We start from the raw sequence: 20,131 nt of genomic DNA on the forward strand, positions 1-20,131 counted from the left end.
TATTTTAAAACCTTTGAACTGTGGCTGGTTTGTGTAGAGGTAATTTAAGCTCTAGAGTACATTGCATATTTATAGAGTTTACTGTCCAAGTCACTCTAAATAAGCCTTGACTGTTTAGTCACAACTACCAATTGGATAATAATATTGCACAGTAATAATGGGACACCTTTTTAAGGGCCATTGAGTAGCTGATAAGTATTAGTGGGTGGTGGCAGGTGGAACTACTGTATAGTCTGGGAGAAAGTGGCACAGCTGGAGAAACTGTGCCAGCCTTCCCCAGGAGTGTCTGTGTGGTTGTATAAACTCTTCTCAAAGTGCTGTGTGTCAGCTACTTGGGCAGGGGCATGAAGCACTGATTGGACAAAGAGGGTGCTAGAGGTTTTAGCTTGCCCACTAGGCTGAGATCAAGACCCTATAGCTGTGCCAGTGGGGAGTCTTTTGGGGACCTGGAGAGCCAGGGAGCAACCAGCCCCAGACCGACTGTGATCTCTGTATCCTCTTAAGGGAAATTGCACTTTACTGTGTGTATTTGTTATCTTTTCCTCATATATGAGACGCCCTCTATGGTGTTAGCGGTGAGGATTGAGGCTCCTTGATTGCTGGACCAGGGCATGGGCATCACGTATTAATTGTTTGGCAGTGGTGGGATATCCACATCACATATTAATTAGTTGGCAAATGCTAATTGGCTTGTATTGGTGTGGGTAGAGTGAATCCTGTAGCTTGTGCACAGTGAGCTTTGAAGGTATTTTTGTAGTCTAAAACAGCCACATAGTGAATACTCAAGTGTTCAGATCACAATTGTTTTATTTCTTTTGTTAGCTTAGTAAGTCAGGGTGAGCAGGCAGCATGTCAGCAGAGGAGTTTGGAAAGCTGACTAGGAGCCAGCTGGTGGAGATGTGTCAAGCAAGGGTACTGGTGCATGGAAACCTGACTAAGGCAGACCTGATTGCAGCCCTAGTTACAGCTGCATCAGAAAACAGCAACCAGGAGGACAATCAGACTGGCAGTGGAGATTTAATACTCTTGGAGAATGGACAGCTCAACCTTTCTGCAATGGACTTAAAAATCCATCTGGAGCTAAAGAGACTTGAGTTGGAGGCCAGGTGTGTGGAATTAGAACCAGCTGAGAGACTGTGGTGTCTTGAAAGTGAGGAGAATGAGAAACTGCTATGCCTAGAAGCCAAGGAAAAAGAGAAGCAAAGGCAGCATGAGAAGGAGATGCTGACTCTTCGCCAGAGTCATGGAGGTAATGGGGAAGGGAGTAACTGAACCCCAGAAGCACAAAAGGTCAGTACATTTCTTCTGCAGTTTAAAGAGTGGGATAATTTTGATAATTTCATTCATGTTTTTGAGAGGGTATATAAACAGTATGAAGTAGACCAAGAGCTTTGGGTATGGTTGCGGACCCCCTTACTCCATGGTAAAGCTGTAACTGTATTATTTAAAATGTCTGATGTTGCATGTTTTGATTATACTGCTGTACACATTGCCTATTAGAGTTTTTTAAGCTAACACCTGAAACGTATAGGAAAATTTTTTGTGAGCATAGACGCAAGGCAGATGAAAGTGTGTGTGAATATATTGCTGAATTGAGCACTTATTTCCATAGGTGGGTGAGTGGATGTCAGGTCACCACTTTTGAAGGGCTGGCAGACCTTTTGGTGAGGGAACAAGCCATTAGCAATTTGCCTGAGGACATGAGGATCTGGTTAGCTGATAAACAATGTGCTACTTCAGATGTGTTGTGGAAGAAGGAGACCTATACCTGGCAAGTAGGGCAGCCCTGCACCAGAAAGGGACCCCCAGTACTGATCATGGGTCTAAAGGAACGTATGGTGGGCAACACAGACTGTCTCAACAGAATCTTCCAGTAGCAGGGGAAGCCACTAGACCAGGTACATGTCCAGGACCTAGGGTTAAATGTTTTGAATGCAACCAGTGGGGCCATGTGGCATACAGGTGTCCACGGAGGCAAGGTGGGGTACAAAAGGTGAGGGACCCAGTAAGTAGGAAAGACAAAATGCCAATAGTAGGTTGTCTTTAGAAAACAGGGGTACTAAACTATCATCCTGCAGATGTCCTGAGACTGAAGGATTTGGATGAGGCAGTACAATGTGCTTATGCAGTTACATGCAGTCAGGCTAGGAGACAAGCATGTGGGTCTGGTAGCCTGGGGGAGACCCAGACAGACTGCATACTTGCAGCCAGAACTGGTGAGGTGGTTACTTCAGGGAGGGAGCTACTCTGTAACAGTGAGACTGAAGGTGAGCCACAGCTGCTTGTGGGTTCTGATGTTCCCTTGGAGAGAGTGACTGCAAAGGTAAAGGTGAGTAGTAGTACCCCAGCTGACAGTGAGGCACCACTATCAGAGGATGCCTGACTTCCTGTGGAAGAGGAGCTGAGAAAGGTTACAAGGAGAGAGTTGAGACAAGCTCAGCTCTCAGACCCTACATTGCAAGGCCTGAGGCAGGTAGCTAGGGAGGCACCTCATTCTCAAAGAAAGGGGGACTCTGTATACTGGGACAAAGGATTACTATACAGACAGTGGACCCCTAAAGGAGGGCTAGAAGGTGAGACAGTACAGCAGTTGGTAGCGCTTAGAGCCTACCTTCTGGTGCTTCTCGCCATAGCCCATGATATTCCCTTTGCAGGTCATATGGGCATAAAACGTACAAAGAGGAATATTATGCAGAACTTCTATTGGCCTGGAATTTCCAGAGCTGTAACAGGGTATTGCAGGACCTGTGAGCAGTGCCAAAAGGTAGGCAATGCCGGAGACAAGGTGAGAGTTCCTTTGATGCCTTTGCCTTTGATTGAGAAGCCATTTCAGAGGGTAGCTATGGATATTGTGGGTCCTCTAAGTACCCCAAGTTCCACAGGAAAAAAGTATCTCCTAGTGGTAGTGGATTATGCTACACAATATCCTGAGGCAGTGGCTTTGTCCTCCATTGAGGCAGAGAAAGTGGCAAATGCTTTGTTAGAGAGTTTTAGCAGGGTAGGTTTCCCAAAAGAAATACTGACTGACAGAGGTGCCAATTTCATGTCAGACCTGCTGACTTGTCTGTGGAAGTCCTGTGGGGTGAAGCACATGAAGACCACACCATACCATCCCCAGACTAATGGTTTTGTTGAGAGGTTAAACTCTACAATCAAGTCCATGCTATGGGCATTTGCAGATCTGTTTAAGAGGGAGTGGGACAAATATTTTTCCTATCTGTTGTCAGCTTACAGAGAGGTTCCCCAGCACCCTTTGAGTTGCTGTATGGGCATAGGGTGAGGGGACCTCTAGATTTAATTTGAGATAAGTCGTAAGGTGAGTGCGAGTCTCACAAGGAGTCCATTGTGGCATATGTCCTAAACCTCCAGACAGGAGAACCTGGCAGAAAGCCAACAACAGAAAAAAGGTGTGGTATGACAGGAATTCTCAAGCTAGAGAGTATGCTATGGGGCAGAAGGTAATGGTTCTCATTCCTGTCAGACACAACAAGCTGCAAGCAGCTTGGGAGGGCCCTACAAGGTGGTAAGAAAGTTAAGTGATGTTAACTACATGATGGAACTGCTAGGCAGAAGGCAGGGGCACAAACTGTACCATGTTAACATGATGAAACCTTACCATGATAGGGAGGCCCTTGTGCTGAGCATTTGCAGTGGATTGCAGGAGGACTCTGATGGAGATCTGGGACTGATCTCCTCAGTGAGGCTCGGGCTGACACCTCAGTGGAAGGGGTAGCCATGTCCCAGCAGCTATCTCCTACTCAGGTTCGAGAAATCCGAGCAGTGTTGCAGGACTTTGGGGACATGTTCACTGGGAAACCAGGGTCACCCACCTGGTGCAGTATCAGGTGGATAAAGGACCCCAAAGGCCTATTAGGCAGGCCCCTTATAGAGTGCCTGAGAGAATCAAACTGACTCTGAGGGAGGAGGTACAGGAAATGTTGGAACTAGGGGTGATTCAATAGTCCAACAGTCTCTGGGCTTCCCCAGTGGTGTTGGTGCCAAAGAAGGATGGCAGCACCAGGTTCTGTGTGGACTACAGGAAATTAAAAAGTCACACCAAGGCAGATGCTTACCCTATGCCTAGGACAGGCGAGGCCCTAGATCAGCTGGGTGGGGCTAAGTATCATACAACCATTGATCTTACCAAGGTTTACTGGCAGGTGCCCTTGACTCCCAATGGTCGAGAGAAATCAGCCTTTGTGACTCCTTTTGGCTAGCATGAGTTCACAAAGATGCCCTTTGGGATGAAGAATGCCCCAGCAACTTTCTAGAGGCTGGTAGATCACATCCTAGTAGGAGCAGGAGGGTTTGTGCTTGCTTACCTAGATGATATTGCCATCTACAGCCATTCCTGGCCAGAGCACCTTCAGCATGTCAGGGAGCTGCTGGGCAGACTACAGAGGGCAGGATTGACCATTAAGCCGAGCAAATGTCAGGTGGGTGTGGCAGAGGTCTCCTACCTAGGACATAGAGTGTGGGGGGGTGGTAAGATAAGGCCAGAACCTGCCAAAGTGGAAGCCATTCAGTCATGGCCTGCACCTGTTACCAAAAAGTAGGTGATGGCATTTTTAGGGACAGCAGGGTACTACAGAAAGTTCATCCCCAATTATAGTACCATAGCTGCTCCCCTCACGGACCTGACAAGGAAGAATAGGCCAGATAAGGTAGTGTGGACCCCAGCATGTGAGCAGGCATTCCAGACGCTTAAAGAAGCTTTGGGAGGACCCCCTGTGTTAGCCAGTCCAGATTACAGCAAATAATTTTTTGTGCAGGTGGATGCTTTGAACCATGGGGTGGGGGATGTACTTAGCCAGATTTCTTCAGATGGGGAAGAGCACCCAGTGGTTTATCTCAGTCATAGGCTCCAACACAGGGAGGAATGCTATGCAGCTGTAGAAAAAGAATGTCTAGCTATAGCGTGGGCACTGCAAAAACTTCAGCCTTATCTGTATGGAAGAAAATTCACTGTTATGACAGATCAAAATCCCCTAACATGGTTAAACAGAGCCAGCCAGCAAAATGCCAGGTTGCTAAGATGGAGCCTAGGCTTTCAAGCATATGATGTATCAGTGCAGCACTGCATTGGGATTAGCAATGCCAATGCAGATGGGCTCTCAAGACAGGGAATGGGGTAAGGAATACTCAAATAGACCCAACTCTCTCTCTCTCAAGCACCATTTCTCAAGGGTCACTTGAAAAACCAACTTGAGTTCTCCGGGAAGGGGGGGATGTGAAGACTGGTAGAGATGGGTGAAGTCTGCCAGCCTAGTCAAATAGAATTTGGTACATAATTCTGTCCTTTGTAAATATGAATGTTGAAATACAGGCTTGTTTTCTTAAATGAAAGAATATGCTGTGAAATGCTGAACTCAAAACAATGTAGCAATATTGCCCTCTGCTGTAAAGAAAGCCAAGTCAAGCGTTTCTTGTCTGGCCTTTGAAATTGAAATTATTGCATGATTGTCTTTGATAGTTACAATTCGGCTCCTGCGGGCTAGATGTAGGCTTCCTGCCTATTGTTCTAAGGCTAAAGTTAATGACCGGAATTTATATGTGGAATGTCCTTTATTGCTCTGGTTTCTGCCTAGGTGTAAAAGAATATAAATGCAGTTTCTGTCAGCCTGGGAACCCCAGGAAGGCGTAAAAGAATGATTTAATGTTTACCAGAGCTTCAATTTCAATTTAAACAGAGAGAACCAGAGATTATTAAGCATTTTTGTCTTGATCATCCAACTCACAGAACTATCTTGCTCATATGTAAGTTATCTTAGACTTGTGTTTTCTTTTAGAAATAGCTAGGGACGAGAAAGATTAGATTAAGTGCTTTTCTGTGATGTCAGAATGGTACTACTGATTTATTTTAAGTATTTTTGTGTGATCTCTGAACTCTTGACTAGCACTGTGCAGTAGAAAGTATTGTCTTGTGGTTTTAATTATTTATTATTAAATATTTTAAAACCTTTTAACTGTGGCTGGTTTGTGTAGAGATAATTTAAGCTCTAGAGTACATTGCATATTTATAGAGTTTACTGTCCAAGTCACTCTAAATAAGCCTTGACTGTTTAGTCACAACTACTAATTGGATAATAATATTGCACAGTAATAATTGAACACCCTTTTAAGGGCCTTTTAGTAGCTGATGAGTATTAGTGGGTGGTCGCAAGTGGAACTACCTTATAGTCTGGGAGAAAGGGGCACAGCTGGAGAAACTGTGCCAGCCTTCCCCAGGAATGTCTGTGTGGTTGTATAAACTCTTCTCAAAGTGCATGTGTGCGTGTGTGTGTGTGTGTGTGTGTGTGTGTGTGTGTGTGTGTGTGTGTGTGTGTGTGTGTGTGTGTGTGTGTGTGTGTGTGTGTGTGTGTGTGTGTGTGTGTGTGTGTGTGTGTGTCAGCTACTTGGGCAGGGGCACGAAGCACTGGTTGGACAGAGAGGGTACTAGAGGTTTTAGCTTGCCCACTAGGCTGAGATCTGGACCCTATAGCTGTGCCAGTGGGGAGTCTTATTGGGACTTGGAGATCAAGGGAGCGACCAGCCCCGGACTGACTGTGATCTCTGTGAACTCTTAAGGGAAATTGCACTTTACTGTGTGTATTTGTTATCCTTACCTCATATATGAGACGCCCTCTCTGGTGTTAGTGGTGAGGATTGAGGCTCCTTGATTGCTGGGCCAGGGCATGAGCATCACAGTGGGCTGTATATGACAATCCTGGTTTGAGTTTGTGTTTGTGTTTTCATACACAATCATCATGACTGGCCTTAAAAGCAGACAAAGTAACACTTTGCTTGTTCTGCTATGATAACTTATTCCCTAGGCTTGGAATACATTGAGTTTGGAAATTATTCCTCCAGTGAGTCTTGTTTATTTGTTGGAATAAATTTTGATCACATGTATAGTGTTTGCAGAGTCATTAGCTTTGTGATATAATCTTCTTCTTCTTTTGGCTTTTCCCGGGTTAGGAGTCACCACAGCGGATCACCTCCCACTCTTGATTGGCAGTGGAGTTTTATGGTGTTGAGTTGCCAGCCTGGCGCCCAACATTCCACAGAAGACACACACACACACACACACACACACACACACACACACACACACACACACACACGCACACCTAGGGCCAATTTAGAGTGTCCAATCCACCTACAGCATGTCTTTGGCATGTGGGAGGAAACTGGAGCACTCAGAAGAAACCCATGGGACGACACACAGAAGGCACCCCAGCTGAGGATCGAACCAGAGAGCCTCTTGCTGTGAGGCAGCAACGCAAACCGCTGCACCACCACGGCTGTCCTATCTGGGAAGACTGCACTAATGGACCAAAAAAAATGAAGTATGAAAAGCTGCATTATTCACATATTTCCATGCTTATAACACAATTATTACTATTTCTGAAAGTTTATTTTTATTTACTTATTTGCTAAACCAAGTGGGCAAATGCTTGCAAATCACTTCCAACCATACCTCAGAGCTTTGTGATATAATAGAAGGTCTGAGGTGACTTTCCTTTTGCTTTACAAGCCAATAAAGACTCAATCTAATCTGACCTTCTATTATAGCTTTGTGATATAATAGAAGGTCAAATAAGACTGAGTCTTTATTGGCTTGAAAAGCAAAAGGAAAGTCACCTAAGAGCAGCAAGAAATCTATCAAGTACAGGTAATGTTATTTTAATATACCAAGACATTTGATGGAGATAGCTGAGAATGGAGCCATATGTTATTGTTGACAGGATATTTCCTTTTGGCATTTATCTTTAATATTAATGGAATATAGCAGCCAGCAATCTATAGCAGATGGATACAGAAGCTCTGTATGTATGAGTATGCATTTGTGTTAGTGCATGCATGTGTGTGTGTGTGTGTGTGTGTGTGTGTGTGTGTGCGCGCGCATAAAATATGATTTTTTTTTATTATTTCAGTTCTTGTTCTCCAATGAAATATGCAGCTCCATAAAACAGTTTTATTATCACCACAATGACCAGAAATACAGCAGTTATCTTGATTGATGTTCTGCTACTCCATGATTTGTAAAACTTTTAGTAAGGACTAGTGTATTCCATATTAATTATGCGTGGCTTGCCTTTAAGATATTTCACTGTCTGTAGCATCCGGATAGTTAGCAGTTATGTCACTGGCATCCAATTTCATGTGTTTTCTTTTCCCCATTTTAAAAGTAAGCATCATTACCCCTTTATCCATCACTCTTTTATTCCCTGCTCAAATCCCTCATTCATAACTTCTACTACTGCATACATTTGTTTACCCATCATATTTTGTTAATATCTATACTATTGCTTATCCATATTTACATTAGTAATGCTTCATCCAACTCAAATCTACTTATCCTTTTATCTAACTTACATATTGTTGCCCTACTAGACTTTCAAACACTCCATTTCATTTTCCTTTTTATCTCATTTGTATCATATATTTCCTCTCACACACTCATCTACAAATATCATAATCGTACGCTTGGTTCTAAAGTTTATTACCTACCTAATCCATCATCTATGTAAATTGTCCTTCATCTTCCTTGATTTTCCAAAAATAGTGACACCTCCTCCCTTTTCCCTTACAAAAAATATTTCTGCCTTTTTATCAAACCTTTTATTTGTTGTTTCCCAACTTTTATTATACAGGAATTTTTCCTCATATAAACGTCTTTCTCTGGTGTCTACCAAGCTTTTCCATAATTCCGCATGCTACTTATATATCACCTCTTTTCTTGTTCCTCAAATCAATTTCCATCTTCATATCTGCTTTTTTATATTTCACTTTCTACAATATTCAACAGAAAGAATGAGGTATATAAAAAGCCCTCATAGATCAATGGCCCTTCTATTAGACTTCCATTTCCCTTACTCACTCTTTTGCACTACTGTCTATGTTCATTGTGATCTTCCTCAACCCATATAGCCTCATTATTAAAAAAATACACCCCTCCCTTTCTCCACTGTACTTCTTTTAAACCCACTAACAAAATAACATAACCTAGATCTATCTGCAAATGTGTTGTTCTATATGTATACATAATTTCCTTCCCTAACTGTAATCGTTCATATTTCATCATAGCCATGCACATCTTTGCATCTTGATTTATTTCCTGTTTTCTTAGATTACAGTTGTCCATTTTAAATACTACTGATTTCCTCAAACATACCCTCCTCCCTGTCTTTAATCTTAGTGTAGTTATGTACGCCTTCTCCACATATCCAACATCCCACAGCAAGTATCTCCCAGGGATAAATAATGTAATGTCTAGCAGCTTCAGCTGTTGATTTCTATACAACATTCATATGCTTGAACAGAGTTACTTACCAAAACTCCACACAATTTTCTTTTCCCACATTTCCATTTCTTCTTTTCGTACCTTATCTAAAATTTAATATCTTCTAAATGTATATGAGCTATTTGCTCTTAATATAATTTCAGCACCATTGAACATATTAATCTACCATTTATGCCGTTACCATTTACTGCAGCAACATTCAAGTTAACCCCTCCCCTTCTTTTCAGCTTTCTTTTGCTGCATCAGAAATGTTCTTCACCTTACCTTGTTTCCAATATTAATATTCAATTCCTCCTGCTTTTCCTGCTTCTCCTCACTTTCCCCTTAGTTTAAAATGTTTATGCATATTTTGTATTTACACATTGTGCATTATTTTTCTTTGTTCTTTCTTCATTAAATACAACACATTCATGTTTCTGCTTTATTCTTTTCCGCCACATACAGCTCATGTATAACATTATATCAAGGCCAACATTACCTTCTGCACTGGACTTCCACATTTTTTTCACTATATTCAGCAGTTTGAAGCAATAATTCACAGTCAAACTGAAAGTGTTTCTCTCCCAGACATTTTCTGCAAGTCATTCTAAAGTTCTTGATTAAACATCCAGTATCTCCATGCTGTGAGCAATTTGTTTATTGTTTGTTTTTTTTTTTTTTTTTTAAGACAATCCCGTATCCATTCATTTAACAAAACAACACTGGACAAATGTTCCACTTTGCCATCAACTACAACAAAATTAACCCAAATTCTCATAAACTCCTTTCCATAAATGTCTCTCATCATTTTTTTTTCAAAAACAGTCTGGCATTTCAATTCAGAATATTCCCTTCATTCTTGACCAGCCACCAATATACTACACTTGATTAGCCAAAAGGCCAAGAAGGGATATGAAGTCTTCAACTGCATCTCAAGTTTTGACTGAAAAAAGCAAATTCTCAGTGGTATGCAAATCTTCCATAGCTCATACAAAGATAATTTTGTTACACTCAAATCTTTTCTGTCAATGTAAAAGTCTCAGATGCTATTTCACAGAAGGACTTAAAGGGATTAGAGTCCCTACATCTGTGACGAAAAGCCTAATTGAAGTACTAGAGAATCCCAACCACCATATCTGTTAATAGAATCTCTGTTTCTGCTATGAATTCTTGCTACAAGCCATCTTCTTTCTTTCTTTACACCCTGTTCCTTATTCTACCCCTCCCTGTCTGCAGAATCAGTAGCTGCATATGGTTTGTTGTTTGCTTTTGTTGTTGTTTACTGCACAGCTTTTGCATTTTTTTTCCTGTGACATGACCCTTCACTATTGCTAGTAACATCTTTTTAGATCTGTCTTCTCTTGTGTGCCTGAAAAAATGTCCATCACTATGCCAGCACTCAATGCATCTGGTTCCTGTCTATTATCAGTTGGTCTATTAGGAAAGCATTTCTTACCTGGGTCTGGCCTAGATAAATCCAGCTGAACACCCAACTCTTTTTCATCCATCATTTTCTGTCAAGCAACATTCTCCAGATCTCCTTGCTGAAGAAAGATAATTCTAAACTTCAGAAACTCCAGATCTATAGATTTTGTAACATCCAGAAGTATAGCAACATTTACAGACTCTCCAGTTTCAAACTTTTCAATCCTCTTTTTCTTTTTGCATTTTTGTATCCTCAAATTGTCCTCTCACTCCTCCATGACTTTCTCTCTTCTTGTAGCAGCTTTTTTTACCCCACCCACCAGAAAGTTCCCTGGTGTCCTGGCAACATTTTTTCGGGTTAGTATAAATACCACCTTGGTTCTCCCTTGAAACGAGGCAATTAGCCTTATGGGACTAACTTAGTCAACAAACAATGAATAAATCAACAAAATTTAAAAAAGGTCAATAAATCTTAACAGTCTTAACAGCAGTATTTTAACCTATCTCGTTATTGTGGCATAGCATCATAGTAGCAGTGTGTGTGCACGCAGGTGTGTGTGTGTGTGTGTGTGTGTGTGTGTGTGTGTGTGTGTGTGTGTGTGTGTGTGTGTGTGTGTGTGTGTGTGCGCATGTGTGTGTTTGTGTGCACATGCATGCATGCATTCTAACATGGGCCAGTACATTTCTGTGGATTTATGTTCTTCTTTCTGACTTTGTCATTGGATTTGCATTGGATAGAAAATCTCTCAATTTATTTGTTCAAGAGTCATGGATAAAGCCAAAACAATGATCAGGGACAAAGGCCAAAGACAAGGTATAATTCTTTTAAATAATATTCTCATTCAGTTTGAAAGTTAATAGAACAAAGCATTTTGAATATGAATTTTGTAATTAAGAGCATGAAATTCTAATGTCTGGCATTTTTCACTGACTGCATTCCTTAGTTATTGACCAGAAAATAAAAAATTTTACAAGAGACACATCAGAATTTGCAGAAAAAGTCTGCAAGATTCTAGAAATCAGGACAATTGAGAGGACTGTGGGTTACCTACACAACCTGCATTATACAAGTATGCAATGAAAGAGGCAGGAGACTTCAGCTGTGGTCTTCTGAAACTCTAATGCACATTGCAGCTGTTTGTTCATATAGGTTCATAGGTAGGTACTAGGCTATCGGCCTGAGGGCCAAAGCAAGCCTAGCCAACAGTGTATTGGCTTTTGCCACCCATGTATTGTTAAACTCCTGCCCCTCTATCGAGCAGTGCCCCAGACATAATCTCAGGGGTGAATTTCCTACCATCCATCCACTTATCAAGGTTTGTCTTAAATAGTGCTAATGATGAGCTCTGCTTGATGTGGATGGGAATTTTGTTCCAGAGCATGGGAAGTCTCTGGGACAAGAATCTGTCCCTCCAGCATGTCCTATTTATTGTTGTGGTGAGGTTTAGGTACCTAGAGCATGTAGCTCGGGGAGATTGGGATTTCTTTAAGTGGAGCACGTCTAACAATTCCGGGTTTGATATAGCTTTGTATGTCAGACAGAGGTCTCCTTGGAGTAAGTGGTATGCGACCAAGTAGAGTTTGAGTGTCTTGAAAAAAAGAGACTGAGATCCCTTGAGCAGGTGTTTATACTACCACTGGGCATGTAGATTTGTCCTTTATGGTGTATGTAAGAAGCTCTAGTATATAAGGTGGTATTTAACCAGTATAATCTAAATCTCATATTTCAGAAGAGTTCCATAAATGTTTAACAGATACAAAACTTTTACTTCAAGACCTAACATGCTCATTCTTTCTGAAATGACATGGTGTGCAATCCTGTGTTTGCACTGTATGTAATGTATATCTCTTCCACAGCTCTCAAACCTGGATCTCCTCAGTCCTTCAGATCATGCTTTCAATCATCCATGGTTATCCTCTTGACAGGTGTACTACATCGGATTGTACCTGATGTTTGCTATTCATAGGTTCATAGGTTGGTACTAGGCTATCGGCCCCAGGGCCTCTACAAGCCTAGCCATAACAATTCCCTGGCTATTTCTTCCCACACTATTTACTTTCCTGGACCCCTGTTTAGCAGGGTGACAGATGTGATCCTCGGGGTGAATTTCCTATCTCCCATCCAATCATCAAGGTTCCTTTTGAAGAGGGCCAAAGAGGCACTCTGCTTGACATGTATGGGCAGTCTTTTCCAGAGTCTGGGGAGACTCTGGGTCAGGAACCTATCCCTCCAGCATGTTTTGTTCATTGTGATAACACAGTTTAGATCCCTGGAGCATGTGTCTCTGAGGGATTGGGATTTCTTTAAGTGTAGCATGTCCAACAGTTCTGGGTTTGACATGGCTTTGTATGTTAAGCAGAGATCGACAGAGTATAGGTGGAGTTTTTTTAGATGGTCAGCATAGGGCAGCTGCTTTAGGCCTGTGATTCTTTTAGTGAGGTATTTCTGTGGCCTTTCCAGTTGTTGCAGATGTCTTGAGAGGTACATACCAAATGGGGTGCTGTATTCTATAATGGGTCTAATGAGGGATGAGTACAGTGGGACAATGACCTCCTTTTTTCTGGATGAAAAGCCCTTAATGATGAGGTGTGCCACATAGAATGATTTCCTGACTGTTGTGGTGATGTGGTTATCGAAGGTGAGACCACTGTCCACCTGTGTCCCTAAGTCCCTTATCACACTTTCGGTGTTTAGTGTACTGCCACTTATGTGGTAATTCATGGGTACATGTTTTTTCCCAAAGGGAATAACAATACATTTCTTGGCATTGAGCTTGAGCCCATGGCTCTGGCACCAAGCATCTGTTTCTGTAAGGCCCTTTTGTAGAATATCCACATCATTTGGGGATTTTATAATGGCTCCCAGTTTGCAGTCATCTGTGAACTTTGTTAGCCAGAGTCCCTTAGTGTTGGCCTGTACTTCAGAGAAGTAGATGCCAAACAAGAGCAGTCTCAGTACTGAACCTTGAGGTACTCCACCTATCACTTGTCTGGAGCTGGATTTGGAGTCGGCTACTTTTACAGTGTGGGCTCTGTCAAGTTGCCAGTTGGCAACCCATCGAGTGACGTAGGGATTAATGTTAATGTTAATGTAATGTTAATGTAAGTTTATCTATGATTCCAGAGTGGGGGATGGTATTGAAGGCCTTGGAGAGGTCCAGAAAGGCTGTGTGGACCACCTTACCCTTGTCCATGGCTCTGGAGACTGATTCAAGGAAGTCAATCAGGTTCAGGAGACAAGATCGGCCCTTCACAAACCCAAACTGAGTGGGTTCCAATGTTTTAAGGTTGCCAATGTCTTTGTTTATAAGTTCCATTATAATACATTCCATGGCCTTGCAGATTAGGCTTGTCAGACTGAAGGGGCGGTAGTTCCCTGGATCCAAGGCGGATCCCCCCTTGTGGAGTGGGATAACTGTAGCTGTGCGCCACTCAGTGGGCATTGAGCCTGAGATGAGGCTATGATTAAACATAGCACTTAGGTGAGGTGCCAGTTCATTTTGTAGTTCATGTAGTACACAGCCTGGGATGTCGTCTGGTCCCATGGATGTTGTATTCTTAGCTTTGGAGAATGCGCTTGTTACCTGTGTGGCCGCTATTACCAGAATTTGGCAGTCTTTCAGTACTGAGATGGGCCATTTAGAGTGTGAGAGGGGGGGTGAAGTTTGCACTGAATTGATCTGCCAGGATATTGGCAATATCCTTGGCATCAGTATATTTAATGCCATTCTGCTGTAGCTCAGAGCAGATCTGAGCATCGCCATTGTGGTTGTCTTTGGAATATTTAGCAATTTTGTTTTCGTAACTAGCTTTGGAGTATTTTATGAGGGATCGAAGCTTCTTGCTGAGGCTGGTAAGGGAGTTTTTTTTGCATCCTGGGATTTTCCTCTTTTCTGCAACTGTTTCTTCCTTTTGTTGTAAAGTTTGTTTATAGCAAGGGAGCACCAGGCTGGCTTCCTTTTTTTGGAGGAGAGTGTCTTCGTTCTATTGGGGCTGGCACGATTCATGCATGAGTGGATGTGCTCTTACAGTGCCTTAGTGTAGGATTCAGCAGTCGAACTTTCAGTTCCCGTCTGCATGGGTGTCATGAAGTTTGTCACTTCTGACTTGAGTAGCATGAAGTTGGCTTTGGAGAAGTTTTTTACAGAGCTTTCCTTACTGGGGGGTGGGGGTGGGATGTAGATGTCACGGGTGATTAGCTTATGGTCAGACCTGACCAACGAAGGGGTGACCATAGGTGTGGAGCATCGATTTCTCATGTTGGTAATAACCAGGTCTAAGATATTGAAGCCCCTGATGAGACTAAGGATTAGTTGATTCAGGGCATTGGAATTTACGAATTCCAAGAACCGTTGGGCAAAAGTGTTGGTACACAAGTAGTTTTCCCAGTTAATGGCAGGGTAGTTGAAATCACCCAGTATTAGGGTGTTAGGTTGTATCTTAATATTTTCCAATATGTTTAGAAAGGTGTAGTGAGATTCTTGGGGCATGGTGGGGGATCTGTAGCAAGCTACAGTTTGGATTGCAGTCTTACCCAGTATTAGTTGCACCTAGAGAATTTCAGACGCATTGTGTTGGGCACCTAGTCTGATGTTATGAAGATCCTTGGTGAATATGGACACTCCTCCACCTTTAATGTTTTGGTCCTGGTTTGATGGCCGAAATGTGTGGTAAGAGTTGTAGCCTGGTATTGCAGGGATGCTCTCTGTAACCTTGAACCAGGTCTCAGTTACTGCACAGATATCGATGTTCTCCATTTTTAAGAGTGCATTTTGAGGTTTAGACTTCTAGCATTGAGTAGCATTACCTTCAGATTTTGCATGCTTGTACCTGTTATGGTGGTGGTTTTGTCCTTTGAGAACTTTGCGTAAAAAAGGCACTATAGGGGTTGCAAGAGCCTTAGCCAGTAACCTGAATCCCAGGGGCGACAGGTGCAGACCATCTCTGGCAAAGCATCATGGTCTGTCGATCATGTTGTCCCAGGCAGAGAGATACTGGATCCGCTTTGAATGACACCAGAAGCTTAGCCAATTGTTGAAGTCAGTCATTTTGTCCTTATACTGTGGTATCATTCTGGGCAAAAGCAGGATGCTACTCAGGGCTAGGGTCATACCTGCCTGGGCCACATGATCCGAGAGCTCTTCTATGTCTCTTTTCATGTAGTCCAAGGAGGTATGTCTCAATTCATTCACTGCAACATGGACAATGACAGAGTCATATTTGTACTTATTGTGGAGTGACTTGAGTGCATGGGTTATGTGGTGGATCCTGACACCCGACAGGCAGCCGACTGTAATTTTCTCCTTGTTCAGCCTTGTGAGTGGGACATCAGTATGCCTGATGGTTTACTATCAAATTTTCAAATGTAACTCCTAAAAACAACAAATGGAGAAAAAAATCACACTGGAACAAAATTGAATTTCCTTTGGGAATTTGTCTAAGGAAGTTTACTCATTTCAGTAAACGAAAGCGCTTACTAAAATATTAATTTTGTTCCAGTGTGATTTTTTTCTCCATTTGTTGTTTTTACTAGTTTCTTTTTGAATTCATTTGTTTGAATGTAACTCCGTCGACTGCACTTTTGTTGAACCAGAAGGTTGAACACGGCAATGTCGAACTCCAAAATCCAACCTAGGAATGGGTTTTAACATGGGTCAAGATAGGTGTTCACTGCTATTGCTGAACTACAAAACTCGCCCCTATCTCAACCCATGTTAAAACTCGTTATTAGGTTGGCTTTTGGAGTTCGACATTACCATTTTCGACTTTCTGTGTTTGATAAAAGTGCAGTCGACAGAGTTACATTCGAAAATTTGATAGTAAACCATGCCGGACTATAGACTAAAGTGTTGGTTACGTTGTCTTGCCTTAGGGGCTGTTGTTGGGTGACACACTGGTGTTGTGAGCTATGTGACACTTTGGTTGTGATTGGTGTTTATTTGCATTTCAGCTTTGGAGATCCTTGCTTGGGCAAGTTACTGTTAAGGGCCTCCACATATGCGGGTTTAGTGTTGCTATGTCTGGATGTTGGAGATGTGGGTTTAGTAGGGTTATGTGTTGCTTGAGGTGTAGTGTGGGTGTTAACCTTCTCCTCTCGACTGTCTAGCACAATCTTGGGTGGAGAGAGCTTTGCTTCCAGTTTAGTTATGTAAGTGCATCTCTCGCAGGTTGTAGTGTTGGGTGATAGGAGGAGAGGGTTGTGTGTGTCTGTGTACATGAGGCAATTGCTGCATTGCCCCAGTATGCCCAGATTCACAATGTGGGACAGGAGAAATCACCGCAAGCTGACCCTTGGACATGCCTGGTTTGGTGCTTTTTTTTTTGTAAAGTACAAGAGCTGTTTTCCCTTACCATAGCAAGTTACTTTGCAGTTATAGGCTGTTTAGTGCCTACGATTAATTTCTCTTTATTAACAAGGAGAGTTAAGTGCTTGTATCAGTTTAAGACTTCCTAGTTTTTTCCAGCAGATTTTAAAGCAAGTGCTAGTCACAGGGATGCTTAAAGGTAAGATGAAAAAAAATGGTTTATCCTAAACACTGCAATGTGCAGTCAAGGAGTTAGATGTGAAAATAGGTAACTTAACGTTTTACCTGTCTAAAAAGTTAAGTTTTAGTGGAGAGTCACTGTTTGTAAAACAGCAAGATAGATTGAAAGGGGGTGGTCACTTTTGTATTCTGGTACTATGGAATACAGTAAAATGGCCAATAAATTTCAATAGTTGAAAGAGAGTGACTTCACAAAATGATAATTTTATGTTTACTCACACAAGCCATTAAAAACAGAGAGGAAATGAGATATATGGTCAAATTAACATAAGGGGAAGGCAACTAGAAAGACAGTGGTGTTTAAGAACACTACAGTAACCACGTGGGAGGGTGGAGAAAAATCTTTCTATCACTGACCTATTGCACATGTGCCTTTATGAATAAATGTTAAGCTCTACCCCCCTCCCTTTGCCTCATTCAAACTTTTTACTTTGCAGTTTCCATCTAGGGTCTTGCTCCAAATTATATTTTTTGTGTGTCACACTTTCTAGAACTTGTCTTGCATCTGCACTCAAGAAATGTCATAAAGTCTCTTATATTTGGTTTGTTCTATACATGTAGGTTCCCAACCAGTTGATTTACTACAGACAGTATAATTCTGTAGTTAAAATACTGCTCTTTCTTCTTGAAGCCTTTGCCCTGTTTCCAGAATGTAAATTCTCTTTCAAGATTGTTTAGATTTATCTCTTTTAGATCCTAAAAACATTTTATTCTCATTTATTGCATCTTTTTTTAGTAATTAATTTGCTTGTTTTGATTTATTTATTTACTCTATGATAGGTGGACTAGTCCAAACACCTTTTTCAGCCATGACTCGAGCTTATAGGCAATAAACAGTGCAAGTAAATTTAAGTTATACACTTCAAATATGATAGATTCTTAGGTTTAAATAGTTGATAAAATTTAGAAAATTCATATATGTTTTTGTAAAGTAGAATGTTATTCAGTTCTTATGCATTTCTAATAAAGTAGCAAGTGTTTTTAGGTTTCTCAGGAGATTTTGCATCCTGTGTTAAACATTAAAGTACCCATCACTGAGTCATCTTTGCACTTTTGTCTCCTGTTTATCAGAAAAATCCATATTGTTACTCAACCATTGTTCTGCCAAAAGGTTTCTGGTATGACTAAAAGGAATTACATTCTACCAAAGGAACTGTACATTAAATGAATGCATTTTTATGCTGCACAAAACAAGCGGTTCAGTTTTCCAAACTAAAACTCAGAACAGATATACCATAATACATTCATGAGTACTTGTTTTAAATGTTTACTATAATTTACCAGCATTGAATACAATTGGATGTACGCAGTCTCCCAAAATACATTAATTAACTTGTCAGATTTATTTCTGGCTGTGTGTGTGCATATTTTAAAATCTGCAGTAAATATTCCTGTGTGCATTAAAACAAATAAAACAGCATTAATGCTATCAAGTAGAAAATATCCATCTTAATCCTTAGCAAGTGCTATCAGAATTTTGAAGATAAAACTAAGCTTTCCAAAATATTTTGTATTTACATTTTAAATAAGTAAATATATGTAAAATCAGTGGATTGATAGGTAAACCATTATGCCTTTCTGATTGTTTAGCTCAGTCGCATGCCTTCAGTTTAATAATCTCTGCAATGCATGCATATTTAAGCTGACAACCAGTTTCTTGACCCAAGCGCTATTGTTAAAAAAATGCTGGTCCATAACTGTCCATAGTTGTCTTTAAATACATTTGTGAGACAGCCTTCACAAACTGTTGAATGAACAGGAGCTGAATAGTTGTTACGATTATCTGTTAAGCTGACCAACAAATACTGTAATGGATATTTTATCAGGCAATATATCTTTATGTCGCACACCACGCAACCAACAAAATATTTTTTCTTATGAAATCAGAGTCAGATGTTTATGTGAAGTGCAATTCACAACCTTATAAAAATATACTAATTGACATGTTAGGAGATAACTGCTTTGGGGCAAACATGCTTGACAAATCATTATGCAATAGGTGAAAATAAAGAACTCATCCTAAGACTAAATGTTCAAATAAAGAGGCAAGGATTTATTTTTATATGAAGCATTGCAACCCCACCAGTGTGTGCTAGAGTTTCCACAACAGTCACACTGTGGACTTTTTAGAGCATTCTTTCCCTACAGTAGCTGATCCTGTATAGCTCCACATGCAATATAGCTGCCTTATGGCTATGTAAATGTTTTCCGTAATTTTTTTTTTCAACAGACAAATTCTGTCTTTCCTCATATTTCAATAAGTGCAATCACCTCTTACCGAGTGCATCCTAGCCAAGGTACAAAATGCCTTCTTGCTCCATTATAGTATATCAAGTCCTGTTTTGTCAGACCCAAAGCATTGTATATTAAACAGCAATAATTCAACAGGCTGCAAATACAAAATTCTACCTATAGAAACATAGCCAAAAGCTGCATGTCATCCTATTTTCAGTGACACTGTAGCTGAAATCGAAGGGGTTCTACCCTCACGCCCTTCATCTTTAGGTACTCTACCCTTAATGTTATATAAACTCAAAGAAAGGAGACCAAGGTTATGAAAACTCTTCTCTTCTGAGTAACCAAACCTCAGCACAGTCAGTGCAATTTAGAATTGACATTGCAAATTTGAACTTTAAAATGCACGGCACTTTTAAGTGCTGATCAAATAGTATGCACCAAACCATAGTGCTCTCTGCTTTATGGTTTGATTTTGCTTCTGTAGTGTAGATGATCTTGTTGACTTATTAAGGGTGTTAGGGTTATATATGTGTAAATTAAATTTAGCACTATTACAAATGAACTGACAATACGTCTGAAATTATATTTAGGTATTCGAGTAGATTTTACCCACCTATGCATCCAGCAATCAATCTATTTGAAAGAAAAGTGTGAAAAG

At 41.1% G+C, this 20,131-nt stretch overlaps 1 protein-coding gene across 3 annotated transcripts in view; it reads left to right on the plus strand.

Moving 5' to 3' along the window:
• Positions 1-20,131, plus strand: part of NTRK3 (neurotrophic receptor tyrosine kinase 3) — a 3,522,805-nt gene that overhangs the window by 2,191,673 nt on the left and 1,311,001 nt on the right. The window lies entirely within an intron of this gene.

This window comes from Protopterus annectens, chromosome 7.part0, assembly GCF_019279795.1.
Source record: "Protopterus annectens isolate FY-2018-M chromosome 7.part0, PAN1.0, whole genome shotgun sequence".
NCBI classification, from domain to species: Eukaryota; Metazoa; Chordata; order Ceratodontiformes; family Protopteridae; genus Protopterus; species Protopterus annectens.